Source organism: Stegostoma tigrinum, chromosome 1 (assembly GCF_030684315.1).
Source record: "Stegostoma tigrinum isolate sSteTig4 chromosome 1, sSteTig4.hap1, whole genome shotgun sequence".
Classification (NCBI taxonomy): domain Eukaryota; kingdom Metazoa; phylum Chordata; class Chondrichthyes; order Orectolobiformes; family Stegostomatidae; genus Stegostoma; species Stegostoma tigrinum.
Genome location: NC_081354.1, coordinates 182,438,485 through 182,456,296, shown reverse-complemented (window position 1 = coordinate 182,456,296; position 17,812 = coordinate 182,438,485). Strand labels below are relative to the sequence as shown.

Here is a 17,812-nt window from a genome sequence, read left to right as displayed (position 1 = left end):
TCTGCAGATACAGATTGTTCTTGCTGGTGACCAGGCCACGGACTCCACGGAAATGCACTATTGAAAAGTTCAAACTACTTTCCATTTGACTTGCGAGTCAGACAGACAATGAGTATCAATCCAACAATGCAGACTGGAGTCTCCACAGTCAAGACAAAACAGCAGTAGACCAAAATGACCATTCATAGGAGCACCATGCTGCAGCTGAAGCTGATAATCTCTTTACATTGACAGCCATTAAGTAATGTGAGGGATGACTCAAATATGGTTCTGGCTCCCTTCCGATGATTGATTGTTTGACATTTTTCTGTCTGCAGAACTGGTGTGTATTCAATATAGCATAGAACATAGAACATTACAGCACAGTACAGGCCCCTTGGCCCTCGATGTTGTGCCGACCTGTCATACCGATCTCAAGCCCATCTAACCTACACTATTCCATGTACGTCCATATGCTTGTCCAATACCGACTTAAATGTACCTAAAGTTGGCAAATCTACTACCATTGCAGGCAAAGCGTTCCATTCTCTTACTACTCTCTGAGTAAAGAAACTACCTCTGACATCTGTCCTATATCTTTCACCCCTCAATTTAGAGCTATGCCCCCTCGTGCTCGCCAACACCATCCCAGGAAAAAGGCTCTCCCTATCCACCCTGTCTAACCCTCTGATTATTTTATATGTTTCAATTAAGTCACCTCTCAACCTTCTTCTCTCAAATGAAAACAGCCTCAAGTCCCTCAGCCTTTCCTCGTAAGACCTTCCCTCCATACCAGGCAACATCCTAGTAAATCTCCTCTGCACCCTTTCCAAAACTTCCACATCCTTCTTATAATGCAGTGACCAGAACTGTACGCAATACTCCAAGTGCGGCCGCACCAGAGCTTTGTACAGCTTCACCATAACCTCTTTGCTCCAGAACTCGATCCCTCTATTAATAAAAGCTAAAACACTGTATGCCTTCTTAACAGCCCTGTCAACCTGGGTGGCAACTTTCAAGGATCTGTGTACATGGACACCGAGATCTCCCTGCTCATCTACACTACTAAGAATCTTAGCATTAGCCCTGTACTTTGTCTTCCGGTTACTCCTACCAAAGTGCATCGCCTCACACTTGTCTGCATTAAACTCCATTTGCCACCTCTCAGCCCAGCTCAGCAGCTTATCTATGTCTCTCTGCAACCTGCAGCATCCTTCGTCACAATCCACAACTCCACCGACCTTAGTGTCGTCTGCAAATTTACTAACCCATCCTTCTACGCCCTCATCCAGGTCATTTATAAAAATGACAAACAGCAGTGGACCCAACACTGACCCTTGCGGTACACCACTAGTAACTGGTCTCCAGGATGAACATTTCCCATCAACTACCACCCTCTGTCTTCTTTCAGCAAGCCAATTTCCGATCCAAACTGCTCTATCTCCCACAATTCCATTCCTCTGCATTTTGTACAATAGCCTATTGTGGGGAACCTTATCGAATGCCTTGCTGAAATCCATATACACCACATCAACCGGTTTACTCTCATCTAACTGTTTGGTCACCTTCTCAAAGAACTCAATAAGGTTTGTGAGGCACGACCTTCCCTTCACAAAACCCTGCTGATTATCCCTAATCAATTTATTCTTTTCTAGATGATTATAAATCCTATCCCTTATAACCTTTTCCAACACTTTACCAACAACTGAGGTAAGGCTCACTGGTCTATAATTACCAGGGTTGCCTCTACTCCCCTTCTTGAACAGGAGAGCCACATTTGCTATCCTACAGTCATCTGGCACTATTCATGCTACACCTGATACCGCTTCAGTTACCTCTGTATTTGCTTCCTGCAGATTAATGGGTGAGGCTGCTTTCTTATCCCAATGTTATTCCCTCTCAATGATCTCTCTCCCTATCTTTCAACATGAGTGTTTTTTTAATTTATTCACAAATGATGGTATCACTGGCTAAAACAGCACTTACTGCCCATCCCTAACTGCCCAGAGGGCAGTTACGTGTCAACTGCCGCGCTGTGGGTCTAGAATCACATGGAGGCCAGACCGGGTAAGGATGGCAGTTTCCTTCCTAAACGACATTAGTGAAACAGATGGGTTTTTCTGACAATCAACAATGGATTCATGGTCATTATTAGACTTTTAATTGCAGACTTTTAATGAATTCCACTGTCTGCTGTGGCAGGATTTGAACCCACATCCCCAGAACATTACCTCATTTGCTAATTAACAGATGAATGATAGTACTGCTAGGCCATTGCCTCCTCCCAGCTGAAAGAGTTTGAAGAATTGAAGCAGAGTCAGTCTATGTAGCTCACTGAATGAGAGCAGTTCCCTCCCTAATGGCATTGTGGACATGCCCGCTGGAAACAAACTGCTGCCATTCAAGAAGAAAGCTTAGCACCATCTCCTCAAGTGCAATTAGGAATGGGCAATAAGTGCTGTCTCAGCCAGTGTTGCCCATACCTCTTAAATGGATAAAAAAAATCTGAGTGAGCAGTATGTTCAGACTTGCTGAACAGAAACAGATCCTGCCCTTAGTAAGCTATAAATGGTACGCACCTGCAGCAGTCGCTAGGTTATTGCCAATAGATGGAGAATGGATGATAGTGCAGTTGATTACTTTTGGATCAGAAGTAGACCAGAGGAAGATTGGATTCCACTGAAGTGCAGAAGCGGGAAGGACTAGCGACTTTTCATTAAGTTTATGACAATGATAAATAGTTTATTTCTTTCTTTGATTACATCCTTGGCCCAGTGAGAAATGGTGGGCCTTTTTGTGGAGCAATATGCAATTCCAGTTCTTTTGCTGACCCATTTCAACCATCTCTTCAGGGTATCTTTTCCTCCCACACTGTTGGCCATGTTCACTGTTGTTTATAAACACAGTTATTAGATTTAAGGGGAATCAAAGTCTTCAGCATACAAAGTCCTGTGGTGGCTAAGGAGTAAGGGGAAATGTCTTAAAAAATTCATAAATGTACTTCAGTGCAGTCACTATCTGATTGTATGAGGGTTCTTCTTAGGAACATACCCAATTTCCCTTTGGCATAGAAGTGAACCATTCAACCCATCAAACCTGTTCTGACAGTCAATTAAAGCAGGTTTTAACTTGATCGATCAGCCTTGGTTCTGTAATCTGAAATCGACGTGAGCTTGAATTAACCCTCTGCTTTTTCGGGGGGAGAAATTTGGAGATTACGATAATGCTTTCTGCAAAAACACAGCTTTCTAACATTGCATCTGATCAGTGGGCTCTGATTTTGAACATATGTTTCTGAGAGCTGCACTCTTTGCCAGAGAAAATGATCTCTCCCTGTCCAACTGAACAATTCCTTTAGTCATCTCAATTTTTTTTAGGAATTCATTTACAGGAGGGATGTGTTGCTGGTTAGGCGGCATTTATGGCTCATTTCTAATCGTCCTGGGTTCTCTTCTTGAATTGTTGCAGTCTGTGTGCTGTTGGTAAATCCACAGTGCCGTAGGAGAGGGGGGTTCCATGAGTTTGGCTGAGTGCCAATAAAGGAACATCATATGCTCTCCAGTCTGCAGGTGAGTGGCTTGCAGGGGAACCGAACATTATATGCTCTTCAGTCTGCAGATGAGTGGCTTGCAGGGGAACCGAACATCATATGCTCTCCAGTCTGCAGGTGAGTGGCTTGCAGGGGAATCTGGGTGATATTGTCCCTATTTGAGCTTCTTAAGTGTTGTTGGGGCTGCACTCATCCAGGTAAGTGGGGAGTATCCCATCACACGCCTGGCTTGTGACTTGTGGATGATGGACAGGCTTTGGGGAGTCAGGAGGTGTATTAACGGTTCATGATTGTATATTATAAAGTGATGACTTTATGATTTATGGCTTTCTATAGTAATTTCTCTGCAGGAGATTAAAGGTGTAGGGTCCCTCACATAATCAAAAAATTGTTATGGTGCAGAGGAAGACTATTCAGTCTATTGAGTCTGTTCTGGCCTTTCGAATGATCATCATGACTTATTGACATTTTCCCACCTTTTCATATAAGCCTGAACATTGTTTCTATTTACATAACCATCCAATGCCCTATATAGAACATAGAACATTACAGCACAGTACAGGCCGTTCGGCCCTCGATGTTGTGCCGACCTGTCATACCGATCTCAAGCCCATCTAACCTACACTATTCCATGTACGTCCATATGCTTGTCCAATGACGACTTAAATGTACCTAAAGTTGGCGAATCTACTACCGTTGCAGGCAAAGCGTTCCATTCCCTTACTACTCTCTGAGTAAAGAAACCACCTCTGACATCTGTCCTATATCTTTCACCCCTCAATTTAAAGCTATGCCCCCTTGTGCCCGCTGTGACCATCCCAGGAAAAAGGCTCTCCCTATCCACCCTATCTAACCCTCTGATTATTTTATATGTTTCAATTAAGTCACCTCTCAACCTTCTTCTCTCTAATGAAAACAGCCTCAAGTCCCTCAGCCTTTCCTCGTAAGACCTTCCCTCCATACCAGGCAACATCCTAGTAAATCTCCTCTGCACCCTTTCCAAAGCTTCCACATCCTTCTTATAATGCGGTGACCAGAACTGTACACAATACACCAAGTGCAGCCGCACCAGAGTTTTATACAGCTTCACCATAACCTCTTGGTTCCGGAACTCGATCCCTCTATTAATAAAAGCTAAAACACTGTATGCCTTCTTAACAGCCCTGTCAACCTGGGTGGCAACTTTCAAGGATCTGTATACATGGACACCGAGATCTCTCTGCTCATCTACACTGCTAAGAACCTTACCATTAGCCCTGTACTTTGCCTTCCGGTTACTCCTACCAAAGTGCATCACCTCACATTTGTCTGCATTAAACTCCATTTGCCACCTCTCAGACCATCTCTGCAGCTTATCTATGTCCCTCTGTAACCTGCAACATCCTCCCGCACTATCCACAACTCCACCGACCTTAGTGTCGTCTGCAAATTTACTAACCCATCCTTCTACGCCTTCATCCAGGTCATATATAAAAATGACAAACAGCAGTGGACCAAACACTGACCCTTGCGGTACACCACTAGGAACTGGTCTCCAGGATGAACATTTCCCACATGTGTGTGACAGAGTGTGAGTGTACAAGCACACACACTCACACTCTCCCTCACACACACACAACGCAGACATTATCTCATCTCTCTCTCTCACACACGCACACACATGCGTAAGCACACACAACACACACACACACACACACACACACACACACACACTCCTTGTCTCTCTCACATGCACACACGTGCGTATGCACACATAACACACAGGCGTATACACACACACACATTCCTTGTCTTTCTCTCTCTCACGCACACACACACATACACACACACTCTCTCTCTCTCTCTCTTTCTCACACACACACACACTCTCTGCCTCTCTCTCTCTCGCGCGCACGCACGCACACACACACACACACATACGTGCACTCTCTGCCTCTCTCTCACACACACACATACACTACTCTCTTTGCCTCTGCTCCCCAACACACACATACCCTCGCTCTCTCTCCTATACATGCGCACACACACACACACATACACACATGCACACACACACATACACCTGTGCACACCCACGCACTGTCTGTCTCTCTCGCCCTCTCTCACACACACACATACATACACACACACATGTCTAAATCTTTGGGGTGAATTTGTACTTGCAGATTTGTCTTTGCTGATACATTCTATTTTGTTCAAAAAGTGCGCAATTTATTGACAATGTGGCATGTTATAAGTTCCTACTTTGGAAATAAACTAGTTTAACTCCAGGTTAAAACACAGACAGATTCTAAACAAGGTCTCACATCTAAAATGCATGGTCTGACCTGAGATGTCACCTCTTGTGAACACTGATAAAATCTTTAGTTAGAGATAGTAAGAGCTGCTGATGCTGGAGTCTGAGATAACACAGTGTGGAGCTGGAGGAACACAACAGGTCAGGCAGCATCAGAGGAGCAGGAAAGCTGACGTTTCGGGTCAGGGTCCCGACCCAAAACATTCGCTTTCCTGCTCCTCTGATGCTGCCTGGCCTGCTGTGTTCATCCAGCACCACACCGTGTTAAAATCTTTAGTTATCTTGGGCAGTAACTTGAAAGAAATTCTGGCATTTGCATTTAAATCAATTGAAACCTGCATCTGCTTTCTAACTGAGAAAAGAAATAACAGGAGGTAGTCGGCCAGCCGTGTTGGGTTTATTCAATACATTTGCATCAGTTGTCTGGCCTTTTGATCTTTTACTTGTAAATTTCCATCTTGAAGCTTCTCACACTACACCTGATGGAGGAGCAACATAGAGACATACAAGATGAGCAGAGGATTAGATAGAGTGGACAGTGAGATTCTTTTTCTGAGGATGATGACGTCAGCTTGTACGAGGGGGGTATGGCTACAAATTGAGCGTTGATAGATTTAAGGCAGATATCAGAGGCAGGTTCTTTACTCAGTGAGTGTTAAGGGCTAGCGAGTTTTGAGAAGATTTGTAGCTCAGGTTGAGGTTCTGGATGTGAGTTTTCTCGCTGAGCTGGAAGGTTCGCTTTCAGACGTTTCATCACCACTCTAGGTAACATCATCAGTGAGCCTCCGATTAAGCACTGGTGTTATGTCCCACTTTCTAATTATCTGTTTAGGTTTCCTTGGGTTGGTGATGTCATTTCCTGCATTGGTGATGTCATTTCCTGTTCTTTTTCTCAGAAGGTGGTAGATGGGCTCCAATTCAATGTGCTTGTTGATGGAGTTCTGGTTGGAATGCCATGTTTCTAGGAATTCTCATGCATGTCTCTGTTTGGCTTGTCCTAGGATGGATGTGTTGTTCCAATCAAAGTGGTGTCCTTCCTCATCTGTATGTAAGGATACGAGTGATAGTGGGTCATGTCGTTTTGTGGCTAGTTGATGTTCATGTATCCTGGTGGCTAGCTTTCTGCCTGTTTGTCCAATGTAGTGTTTGTCACAGTTCTTGCAAGGCATTTTGTAGATGACGTTCGTTTTATTTGTTGTCTGTATGGGGTCTTTTAAGTTCATTAGCTGCTGTTTTAGTGTGTTGGTGGGTTTGTGGGCTACCATATTGCCAAGAGGTCTGAGTAGTCTGGCAGTCATTTCCGAAATGTCTGATGTAAGGGAGAGTGGTTATGGTTTCTGGGCACAGTTTGTCTGTTTGTTTGGGTTCCAATGAACACAGTCCGCCGATTTCTCAGCAACAACTCTCCAACTTCAGGTACATTTAAGTCGTCATTGGATAAGCATATGGACGTACATGGAATAGTGTAGGTTAGATGGGCTTCAGATCGGTATGATAGGTCAGCGCAACATCGAGGGCCGAAGGGCCTGTTCCTCGCTGTACTGTTCTAAGTTCTATACTGGAGTTGACCTTTCTCTGAACCTTCTCTGTAACTATAAGACTATATTCTACATTCTGTTCTATTACCCTGATGTACTTATTTAAGGTATGAATTGTCTGGGTAGAACACAATTCAGTATTTTTCACTGTATCTAGGTCCAGGCAACAATAATGAATCAAATCAAATTAAATAAAATCTTAAACCTCGCTTAGGTGAATTATATAGATATAGACAAAGGCATTAAAAGTAATATTAGCAAATTGGCTGATGATATAAAGCTGAGTGGCAGTGAGAAATGTGAGGAGGATGTTATGAGAATACAGGGTGACTTGGACAGGCTAGGTGAGTGGACGGATGCATGGCAGATGCAGTTTAATGTAGATAAATGTGTGGTTATCCACTTTGGTGGCAAGAACAGGAAGGCAGATTACTATCTAAATAGAGTCAAGTCAGGTAAAGGGGAAGTACAACGAGATCCAGATGTTCTTAAAAATGAGTCAATGAAAGCAAGCATGCAGGTAACAGCAGGCAGTGAAGAAAGCTAATAGCATGCTGGCCTTTATAACAAGAAGAATTGAATATAGGAGCAAAGAGGCCCTTCTGCAGCTGTACAGGGCCCTGGTGAGACTGCACCTGGAGTATTGTGTGCAGTTTTGGTCTCCCAATTTGAAGAAGGACATTCTTGCTATTGAGGGAGTGCAGCGTAGGTTCGCGAGGTCAATTCTCAGAATGGCGGGACTATCATATGTTGAAAGATTGGAGCGACTGGGTTTGTATACACTTGAGTTTAGAAGGATAAGAGGGGATCTGATTGAGATGTATAAGATTATTAAGGGATTGGACACTCTTGAGGCAGGAAGCATGTTTCCGCTGATGGGTGAGTCCAGGACCAGAGGACACAGTTTAAAAATAAGGGGTAGGCCATTTAGAACAGAGTTGAGGAAAAACTTCTTCACCCAGAGAGTGGTGGATATATGGAATGCTCTCCCCCAGAAGGCAGTGGAGGCCAACTCACTGAATACCTTCAAGAAAGAGATGGATAGAGCTCTTAAAGATAGTGGAATCAAGGGTTATGGGGATAAGGCAGGAACAGGATACTGATCGTGAATGATCAGCCATGATCATAATGAATGGTGGTGCTGGCTCGAAGGGCTGAGTGGCCTACTCCAGCACCTGTTGTCTCTTGTCTATTGAGTATCGAATGTATGATATCCCCTAATATATTTTGAAGAAGAGTAGTGGAGTTGTTGTGCATTGCCCATGAACTCACACAAAAAAATTAATGATCATATTAGCATATTATTGTCAATGGGATCTTGCTTTGAGCAAATTGGCTGCTGTGTTTCCTCTTTTACAACAGCAACTACATTGAAAGAAACAAACATACTTATTTGGTTGTGAAATAATTTGATGTCCCATAGTCGTGAAAATGCTACTTAAGTGTAAAATATTTCTGTTGTGAAGGTAACAGGAACCTTATTATGCACAGTTCTGGTCACCACATCACCAGAAGGATGTGAATGCTTTGGAGAGGATACAGAAAAGGTTTGCCAGGATGTTGCCTGGGTATGAAGCATTTTTTCTCTTAAGAAAGTTGGATAGACTGGGTTTGTTTTCACTGGACGCAGGTGGTTGAGGGGCGACCTGGTCGAAGTATATAATATGGTGAATGACATGGCTAGAGTGGAAAGTATGAGGCTTTTTCCCAGGGGGAGGGATCAATCATGAGAGGATACAGATTCAAAGTTTAAAAGAAATGTGCAAGGCAAGGTTTTCACACAAGGGGCGGTGTGTGCCTGGAATGTTGTGCCAGAGGAGGTGGTGGAAGCAGACACGTTAGCAGCATTCAAAAAACACCTGGATGAATACAAGAATGGGAAGGGAACATCGGGATAACAAGGTGTGGAGCTGGATGAACGCAGCAGGCCAAGCAGCATCTTAGGAACAGGAAAGCTGACGTTTCAGGCCTGAAGGGTCTAGGCCCGAAACATCAGCTTTCCTGCACCAAAGATGCTGCTTGGCCTGCTGCGTTCATCCAGCTCCACACCTTTTTATCTCGGATTCTCCAGCATCTGCAGTTCCTATTATCTCTAGGGAACTGAGGGAGTTGTTTCAGAGAAAGTAGAAACTGCAGATGCTGGAGAATCTGAGACAACAAGGTGCGGAGCTGGATGAACACAGCAGGCCAAGCAGCATCAGAGGAGCTGATGGTGCTTGTCCTGCTGTGTTCATCCAGCTCTGCACCTTGTTATCCAGGAACAGAGGAATACGGATCCTGTAAGTGAAAATAGTTTTAATATGGAAAGACAAAATGTGTCAGCGCAGGCTTGGATGGCCTAAGGGCCTGTTCGTGTTCTTTGTTCTTTATTCTAGTTGCTTTGATTGTGAAGTTCTTTTCCTCTCAGAGGGTCTGTTCCTCGAAATCGGTGAAAGCAGTGTCTTTAACTATTTTTAGGGTAATGGTAGGTGGGATCCTGATTAGCAAATGGGTGAATGGTTGTCAGAGGCAGGTGGGAATGTGGAATAATCAGATTAGCCAAGGTCTCATTGAATGGCAGATCAGGTTTAAGGGGCTGAGTGGCCTACTCTTGCAGTAAATTTGTATGTTCCTACGATGTACTGCAGGATTAAAGGTGAGCGGGTAGTTTGGGTTTGAGATATGACTTGACATGAGGTTATCAGATCAAGGAGAGATAATATTGGACAGGTGGTGCAGAAACATAGTGAATAAGAGCAGGGATAGGCCATTCAGCCCTTCAAGCCTGCGCCGCTGTTCAGCCCTTCAAGCCTGCGCCACCATTCAATATGATCATGGCTGAGCATTCCATTCTGTACCCTGTTCCTGCTTCTGCTCCTTACCCCGTGATCCCTTTTTTCCTGAGCAATATATCGAATTCCTTTTTGAAAGCCTTCTTGAAAATGCAATAGAGAAGGGAGTTTAGGGGATCGGGTTTACAGTATGAGGACAGAGGGTATATCGGAGGGACATGATAATTAGAGAGGGCAGGGGCTATGGGAAGGGAGAAAGGCTATAGCAGGGGTGTATGAGAAAGATGGTGAGAAAGGTCAGGGTCAGGTATTAAGGAATGGGAGAGATGACATTGGTAAAGGTAATGGAATGGGGAAGAGAGATTGCGATTCATAGGTGGCCGTGATGTGGAGGTGCCAGTGTTGGACTAGAGTTGGCAAGGTCAGAGGTCACACAACACCAGGTTATAGTCCGACAGGTTTGTTTGAAATCACCAGCTTTTGGAACACTGCTCCTTTGTAACCTGGTTGTATTATAACCGCGATTCATTGGGACAAAGGGTCGGAAATAAAGGATATAGAGACATGGTGTTTGCAATCAGTAGAGAGGCGCTGGGAAAATACTGAGTAGAAAGAACACGGGAGTGGGAATTACTATTTGGCACCTTCACCAGCATGTTGGGCTGACTGGTGTTCTCCTGTGCTTTCTAATCTCATCAGAACTCAGATGGTGTTGCAAAGAGCCGCCTGAAGGCATAGCTGTGGGGGTGGTGACAAGAAGGATGGGGGGATGGGAGGGGGGTGGGTGGAAGATGAAACATCTTCAGTTAGAATTACTAAAGAGCTTGTCTCTGGGACAAGCTGCTGATGCATTGAGAGTATCGCTACAGGGCAAAGTGAAGAAGCCGAGGAATGCAAGGAGCAGAATAAAAACTGCAGCATACACAAACCATTCAAGCATTAAAGTAGTGAGGCACTACATATTGCACGCACCATCTGATTGTCTCAGTAATGGGCCCGGGCTTCAGGCAGACATATGGAAAAACAAGTAAGCACAAAAATAAATGGATCAAAGCCACGGACATTTCACTACAGAAGGGAGCCATTTGGCCAATTACGTCAACTACTCCAATCCCATTTCCCTGTGCCATCTAATCTATTATTTCTATTTGCTTCAAAGACGTGGGCAATAGCTTATAAATTGTGTATTTCTCGTTTTGTGCAACCGAGTGGCAATTTAGGATGCTAACAGTCAATGTGTATCATGGCATACAGTCACAGCTATTAAAAAGATGACTATGCATTCTTAGACAGATTGCTTTCCACAGGCTTACAAGGCTTTGTTGCTCTCATCCCGGCCCACCAAAGGTCAGATTTTTTTGAATTCATTTCCTTGTAAACTCTAAACTCAACACCTTTGTTTTTTTTTGCTTCCGTACCAAGGATACAGAGGAGCAGATCGCTCAGTCCCTCCATTTTTTTGTGTCATTCAGTGAGATTATTTTTTAAATATATATTCACAGGATATGGGCTTCGCTGGTGAGGCTGGCATTTAAGGCCCATCCTTAATTGCTCAGAAAGCAGTTAAAATTCAACCACATTAGTGTGAGACTGGAGTCACATATATGCCAGACCAGTTTGGGACAACAGATTTTCTTTCCTGAAGGATATGACTGAGCCAAGTCGGACTATTTTTTTAACCACCAACAACTGGCATCGGTTTTATGGCCATCTTAATCACTCAATTCCAGATTATTGAATTCAGATTCTGTCATATGTGACAGCTCAGTGGTTAGCCCTTTTGCCTCACAACACCAGGGACTTGGGTTCAATTCCACCCTCGGGTGACTGTCTGTGCGGAGTTTGCACATTCTTCTGTGTGGGTTTGCCCCTGGTGCTCTGGTTTCCTCCCACAGTCTAAACGTGTGCAGGCCAGGTGGATTGGCCACACCAAAGTTGCCCCATAGTGTTCAGGGATCTGCAGGCTAGTGGAATAGGCATGGTAAATGGAGGGTGTGGGGATAGGGTGAGGGGCTGTGTATGGGTGGGATGCTCTTTGGAGGGTTGTTGCAGACTTTATGGGCCAAATGGCCACTTTCCACACTGCAGGGATTCTACAATGTGCTATGGTGGAATTTGAACCCAGGTCTTGGGAAGAATACTTGGGTTAATAGTCCAATGCTAATACCACTAGGCACCGCTATGACTAACTGAGGTCTTAAATTAATTTATTTTGGCTTCCATTACTACTACCTTTTCCTAACAGAATTCTACTAACCTCAGTTTTGAAATTTTCAGTTGACCACTCTGTCCCCCACCTTCAACTAGCCTCAACAATCTTCCAGGGGAGAGAACATCAGGTTTCCACATTTTAAGAAGTGCTTCATGTTGTCATGCTCAATGGCCCAGCCCTAATATTCAAGGCCTTGTTGTGTACTTCCTTCATCATTCCATCAAATCTCAAGTACCATAATTAATCCTAACTCCATGTACAACTTTCATTTCATATTGGTGAGGCCACACTAGGTTACTGTGTCCAATTCAGTCTACTTATGAAAGCAACGATATGCTCTCCCTGGTAATTACATTGTATATTCACCAGACTTGTTCTTAGGATAAGATGGTTCACCTACAGGAAATGACTACGTAAACTAAGCTCAAAATACCTGAGGACGTCTGTTGAGGGAAGGCATGTTAACATTTTGGGTCCAGTGACCCTTCTTCAGAACTGATTATAGCCAGGAAATGGTTGGTGTGTTTGCTAAAGGTGAGATGGGGTGGAGGGCCCAGGAAAAATAGAGGGTGAAATAGTGGGTGCAGCGCAGAGAGAGAAAGAACAGCCTTTGGCAGACAAATGTTAAGTCTTGAAGAGTTGTAAATTATTCACCTCAGAGAGCTGAGGGCACTCAGTCAATGAGTATGCAAGCACAGAAGTGTGAGACTGGTATATCTTTGGGTACAAAGGGGATTTAGGGATAGGAGATCATTTGGCGAAATGGAGTTGCAAGACAAAACAGTTATGACTTTGTTAAATGGCTCAGCAGGCTTGTAAAGGCAAGAGACCTCTACTCCCACACCAACGTCACATGTACAGGACATTGGCTAGGCCACCTCTGGAATACTGTGTTTAATTCAGGTCTCCCTGCTATAGGAAGGATGTTGTGAAACCTGAAAAGGTTCAGAAAAGATTTACAAGGATGTTGTTGGGGTTTGAGAAACAGGGAGAATCTGATTTAGCTGGGGCTATTTTCACAGAATGTCAGAGGCTGAGGGGAAGACCTTACAGAATTTTATAAAGTCGGGGGGGGGGGGGGGTGGGGTGGGGGGGGGGGGGGGCGCGCATGGACAGGGTCAATTTTTTTACCAGAATATGGGAGTCCAAAACTACAGAGTATAGGTTTGAGGTGCAAGGGGAAAGATTTAGAAGTTACATATGGGCATTTTTTTCATGTAGAGGATGATGCATGTATGGAACAAGCTGCTAGAGGACGCGATGCAGGCTGGTACAGTTGCATAGAATAGTATTATGAAATCATAGCCTGTAGAATCCCTGCAGTGTGAAAACAGGACCTTTTGCCCAACAAGTCCACATTGGCCCTTGGACCATCCCACCCAGACCCATCTCCCTATAGCCCACCTAACCTACTCATCCCCGAAAACTATGGGCAACTTAGCATGTCCAATCCACCTCGCCTGCACATCTCTGGACTGTGGGAGGAAACCAGAGAATCCGAAGGGAACACACACAGACACGGAGAGAATGTGCAAACTCCAAATCATTTAAAAGCCATTTGGGTGGGTTTCTGAATAGGAATGGGCTAGAAGGATATGGCCCAAATGCTGAGAAATGATTAATTTAGAATATCTGGTTGGCATGGATGAGTTCGACCGAAGAGTCTGTTTGTGTGCTGTATAACACCATGCTTTTATTTTCAAGCTGGAATATGGGATCACCTCTTGTTCAGGAAAGGAGAGGAATGGTTAAAGGAGACAAGGAACTTGGACTATCCCTCTTTTAAAAGCAATAGTCATTCAGTCATGACAGGGCACTCTGCTGGGCATATGGCTGAGAAGCTGATAAGTCCCACTCCTACTGAGGCTCATGGGTGACGAGGCAGCTCCAGGGCACACTGAGCATTCAAACAGCTGCTGGTATTTTTATTTACGAGCGAGCTAGGCACTGCCTCTAATCACCTCCTTGGAGGCTTTCTCGAGGAGGGAATCCAGCTACAACAGAAGTAGAACAATGCTTCAGAAATAATGCCAAAACACAAATTTAACCACGGTTTTCCATTGCGGATGCTGGAAATTTTAAATAGAAACAGAAATTATTGGAGAAACTCAGCAAATCTGGCAGCATCTGTGGAAAGAGATAAAAACAGAGTTAATGTGTTGAGTTCTTCAGAACTGATAGTTGTGAGGAAAAGGTGATATTTATTCTGATGATGGTATAGGGAGGTTTGGAGGGAGGATGGCGAATGTGGAAAGGAATGAATGGACAGGTGGACAGCCCAGGGGCAGAGAAAAGACAGTTAGGTAAATAAAGGGAAGATTCATAGTAACACAGGGAAGGAGAAAACCTGATTATGGGGACAGTGAGTTGGTGAGAATGGATTGGCTGTGTTAAATGCAGCCCATGACAATGACAAGACCTGAGGTGTGCTGGTGGGTGTAAGGGTGTGGAAGAAGGTGTTCAGGCCCTAAAATTATTGTAGTTGATATTGATTCCTGATACTGAGTTCCCAAATAGAAAATGAGATGCTGTTATTCCAGCTTGCTGTGAGCTTCGCTGGAGCATAGCACCAAACCTGAGACCACGCTATTGGCCAGGGAACATGGTGGTTTGCTAAATGCCAGGCAACTGGAAGCACAGAGGGTCATTTTGTTGACAGAACATTCTGCAGTTATTTTAATGTTTTTGGTTAGATAGAGAGGAGTTATTTCCTCTGGTATCAAAGTCCTTCCAGAATAAGGGAACATATTCTTAAAATTAGAACTAGACATTTTGGGGTAATGTCAAAAGCACCTTTAAACAAAACAATATAGCACAGGAACAGGCCCTTTGGCCAACTAAATCTGTGCTGATTCATAATCCTTATTTAGACCCACTACACATTGCCTATGCATGGGACCTATCCCTCTGTTTGTCTCCCGCTCTTGTGTCTATCAAGATGCACATTGCTAATATGTCTGCTTCCACCATCTCCACTGGCAGTGCATTTCAGGTACGCACCACTCTCTGGGTGAAAACTTTTTCCCACAATTCTCTAAACTTTCCCCCTCTCACCTTGAATCTGTGACCTCGTGTAGTTCACCTTTCCACTCTGGGTAAAAAAAAAGCCTCTGAATATCCACCTCTATCAGGTCGCAATCCCCCCAACCTCAGCCTCCGTCTTTCCAGTGAGAACAATCAGAGTTTATCCAACATCTCCTCAGAACTAAAACTCTCCAATCCAAGGCAATACCCTTGTAAACTTTCTCTGTGCTCTGTCCAAAGCATCCATGTCCTTCTGGTAGTGTGGCGACCAGAACTGCATGCAATATTCCAAATGTGACCTGACTACAGTTTTATATAGCTGTAACAAACTTGCCAACTTTTACATTTGCTGTAGATAAACAGGAGGCTGGAAAAACACAGCAGGCCAGGCGGCGTCCAAAGGAGTCAAAGTCAACATTTCAGGTATTACCCTTCTTTACGATTGGATGTTGGGGGACGAGGGGGTAGGGTTGTGGAACGGCACCCTCTCACCGGCAGTAGGTACGACCTGGTTGGTTTATGGGAGCGATGAATCCGGTTGGCTTCTGGATTGGAAGGGAGGTGGCGATAGGTAGAATGGAAGGGAAGGGGTCGGGGTTGGAAAGGGATCTGGGGGATGGGTGGGAAGGTTATTTGAAATTAGAAAAATCAATTTTTAGCCAAGGCTCTATCGAGTAGATTGTTATTACTGTTTTCCACATGACCACCAGAAGTAGGAACAGGAGAAGGCTTTTGATCCTTCAGACATGCTCGGTCATTCAATAGGAACTTGGCTGATCCGACATTCCTCATGTCCATTTTCCCATAACCCTTGATTCTCTTACTGATCTAGAAGCTATCAGTTTCAGTAGGATTAACTGATTTCAGTTCTCTACTCCTCCCTAATCCACCAAAAAAAGTTTGAATTTAGTCATGCCAACTCTTCATCTGTCTGACTGTACACAGCTCAGTGTCAGATGCAGGTCAACCACAGCCCTTCAGTAACAAGTATAGAACTGATTAATTGCAAACAAACTTACTCAAAAGAAGATACGGCAAAAGGTTTAAAAGCTACTACACTTCTTGAAAGACAGAATATAAACGCATTCTTCAAGTCAGGGAAAAGGAAATTTTAAAGCTCTCCAGATTGTTAACTTAAAAATTAATCTGGCCAAGTAACACTTACATTCAAGAAAAATAATTATTCACAGTTTATTCAAATGTTAGTTTGTAGCTAAAGTCACTGCTCACAAGCTGTTGGCACTGAGATTTCTTCCTGGATCAGTCATGACTGGCTGATTTCTATTTGTCTGGAGATAGTGGTGATATTCAGGTTACATCAATGAAGACTTCCTCGTGGAGCCATTGACTTGTGCTGATGAAGTCTTCCAGTGGATTTGAACTCACAAACTTTGAGGAGAATGAGTTTAAGACAAAAAAAAAGTACTGAGAGGGAATAGGTTCTTGATCCAGGCAACTTAACTCCCTAGTGCCCCATGTTGACACTTTTGCACTTTTGGGACTGGAGGGTTTGAGTTACAGGGAGAGGCTGAGTAGGTTGGGGCTTTTTTCCTTGGTGTGTTGGAGGCTGAGAGATGTGCTTATAGAGATTTATAAAACCATGAGGAGCATGGATAAGGTGAATAGCCAAGGTATTTTTCCCAGGGTAGGGAAATACACAACTAGAGGGCATAGGCTGAAGGTGAGAGACACAAGATTTAAAAAAAAAGACGTGAGGGATATCGCTTTCACACAGAGAATGGTGTATGTATGGAATGAGCTGCCAGAGGAAGTGATAGAACTGGTACAATTACAATATTTAAAAGGTATTTGGATGGGTATATGAATAGGAAGGGTTCCCATTGATATGGGCCAAATGCTGGCAAATGGGATGAGGTCAGATTGGGCTGTGTGGTCAATGTGAATTAGTTGAACTGAAGAGTTTGTTTCTGCACTGTGTGAACATAAAAACATAAGAACCAGGAGCAGGAGTAGGCTATCTGTCTCTTCGCGCTTGCTCTGCTATTCAATAAGATCATGGCTGATCTTTTCAAGGCCTCATTTCCACTTACCCACCCTCTCACCATAACCTTTAACATATATATTACTATGGCTCTATAAATATTCCAAACTAAATATAAATCATCCTCTGATACTATTAAAAGATGAACAGGGAAGTTATTCCCAGTGACTTGAGCAATACTTATGATTCACCAGCATGAGTAGAAGTAAAACGTCTGTTTAGTATCACACTACCATTTGTGGGAGCTTACAATGTGCAAATTACAATAATTGAATGGGGTAATAGACTTTGGGTTTGACTGAAGATGTGAAAGGCACTACAGAAATTTATTCATTAAAACTCACTTGAATAATATAAACAATGATTCTGTGAAATAAGCGTAGATGTTTGCTAGACAACTACATGACTAGAATGTCAAATTTGTCAATTCCCCATGTTAT

General features: G+C 43.7%; 1 protein-coding gene across 7 annotated transcripts in view; it reads left to right on the top strand.

The window, feature by feature from the left end:
- The first annotated feature begins 3,424 nt into the window (after positions 1–3,424).
- The window catches only part of LOC125459155 (RING finger protein 145-like), a 175,897-nt gene continuing 161,509 nt past the window's right edge, over positions 3,425–17,812 (top strand). For 3 of the 7 annotated variants that reach the window (XM_059650493.1, XM_059650500.1, XM_059650495.1), the window contains exons 1-2: positions 3,425–3,646; positions 15,726–15,793. The gene's annotated coding sequence lies outside the window, so the exon portion shown is untranslated. The remainder of the gene's footprint in view (positions 3,647–15,725; positions 15,794–17,812) is intronic. The other 4 variants (XM_059650502.1, XM_059650505.1, XM_059650511.1 and 1 more) reach the window with 3 other exon arrangements.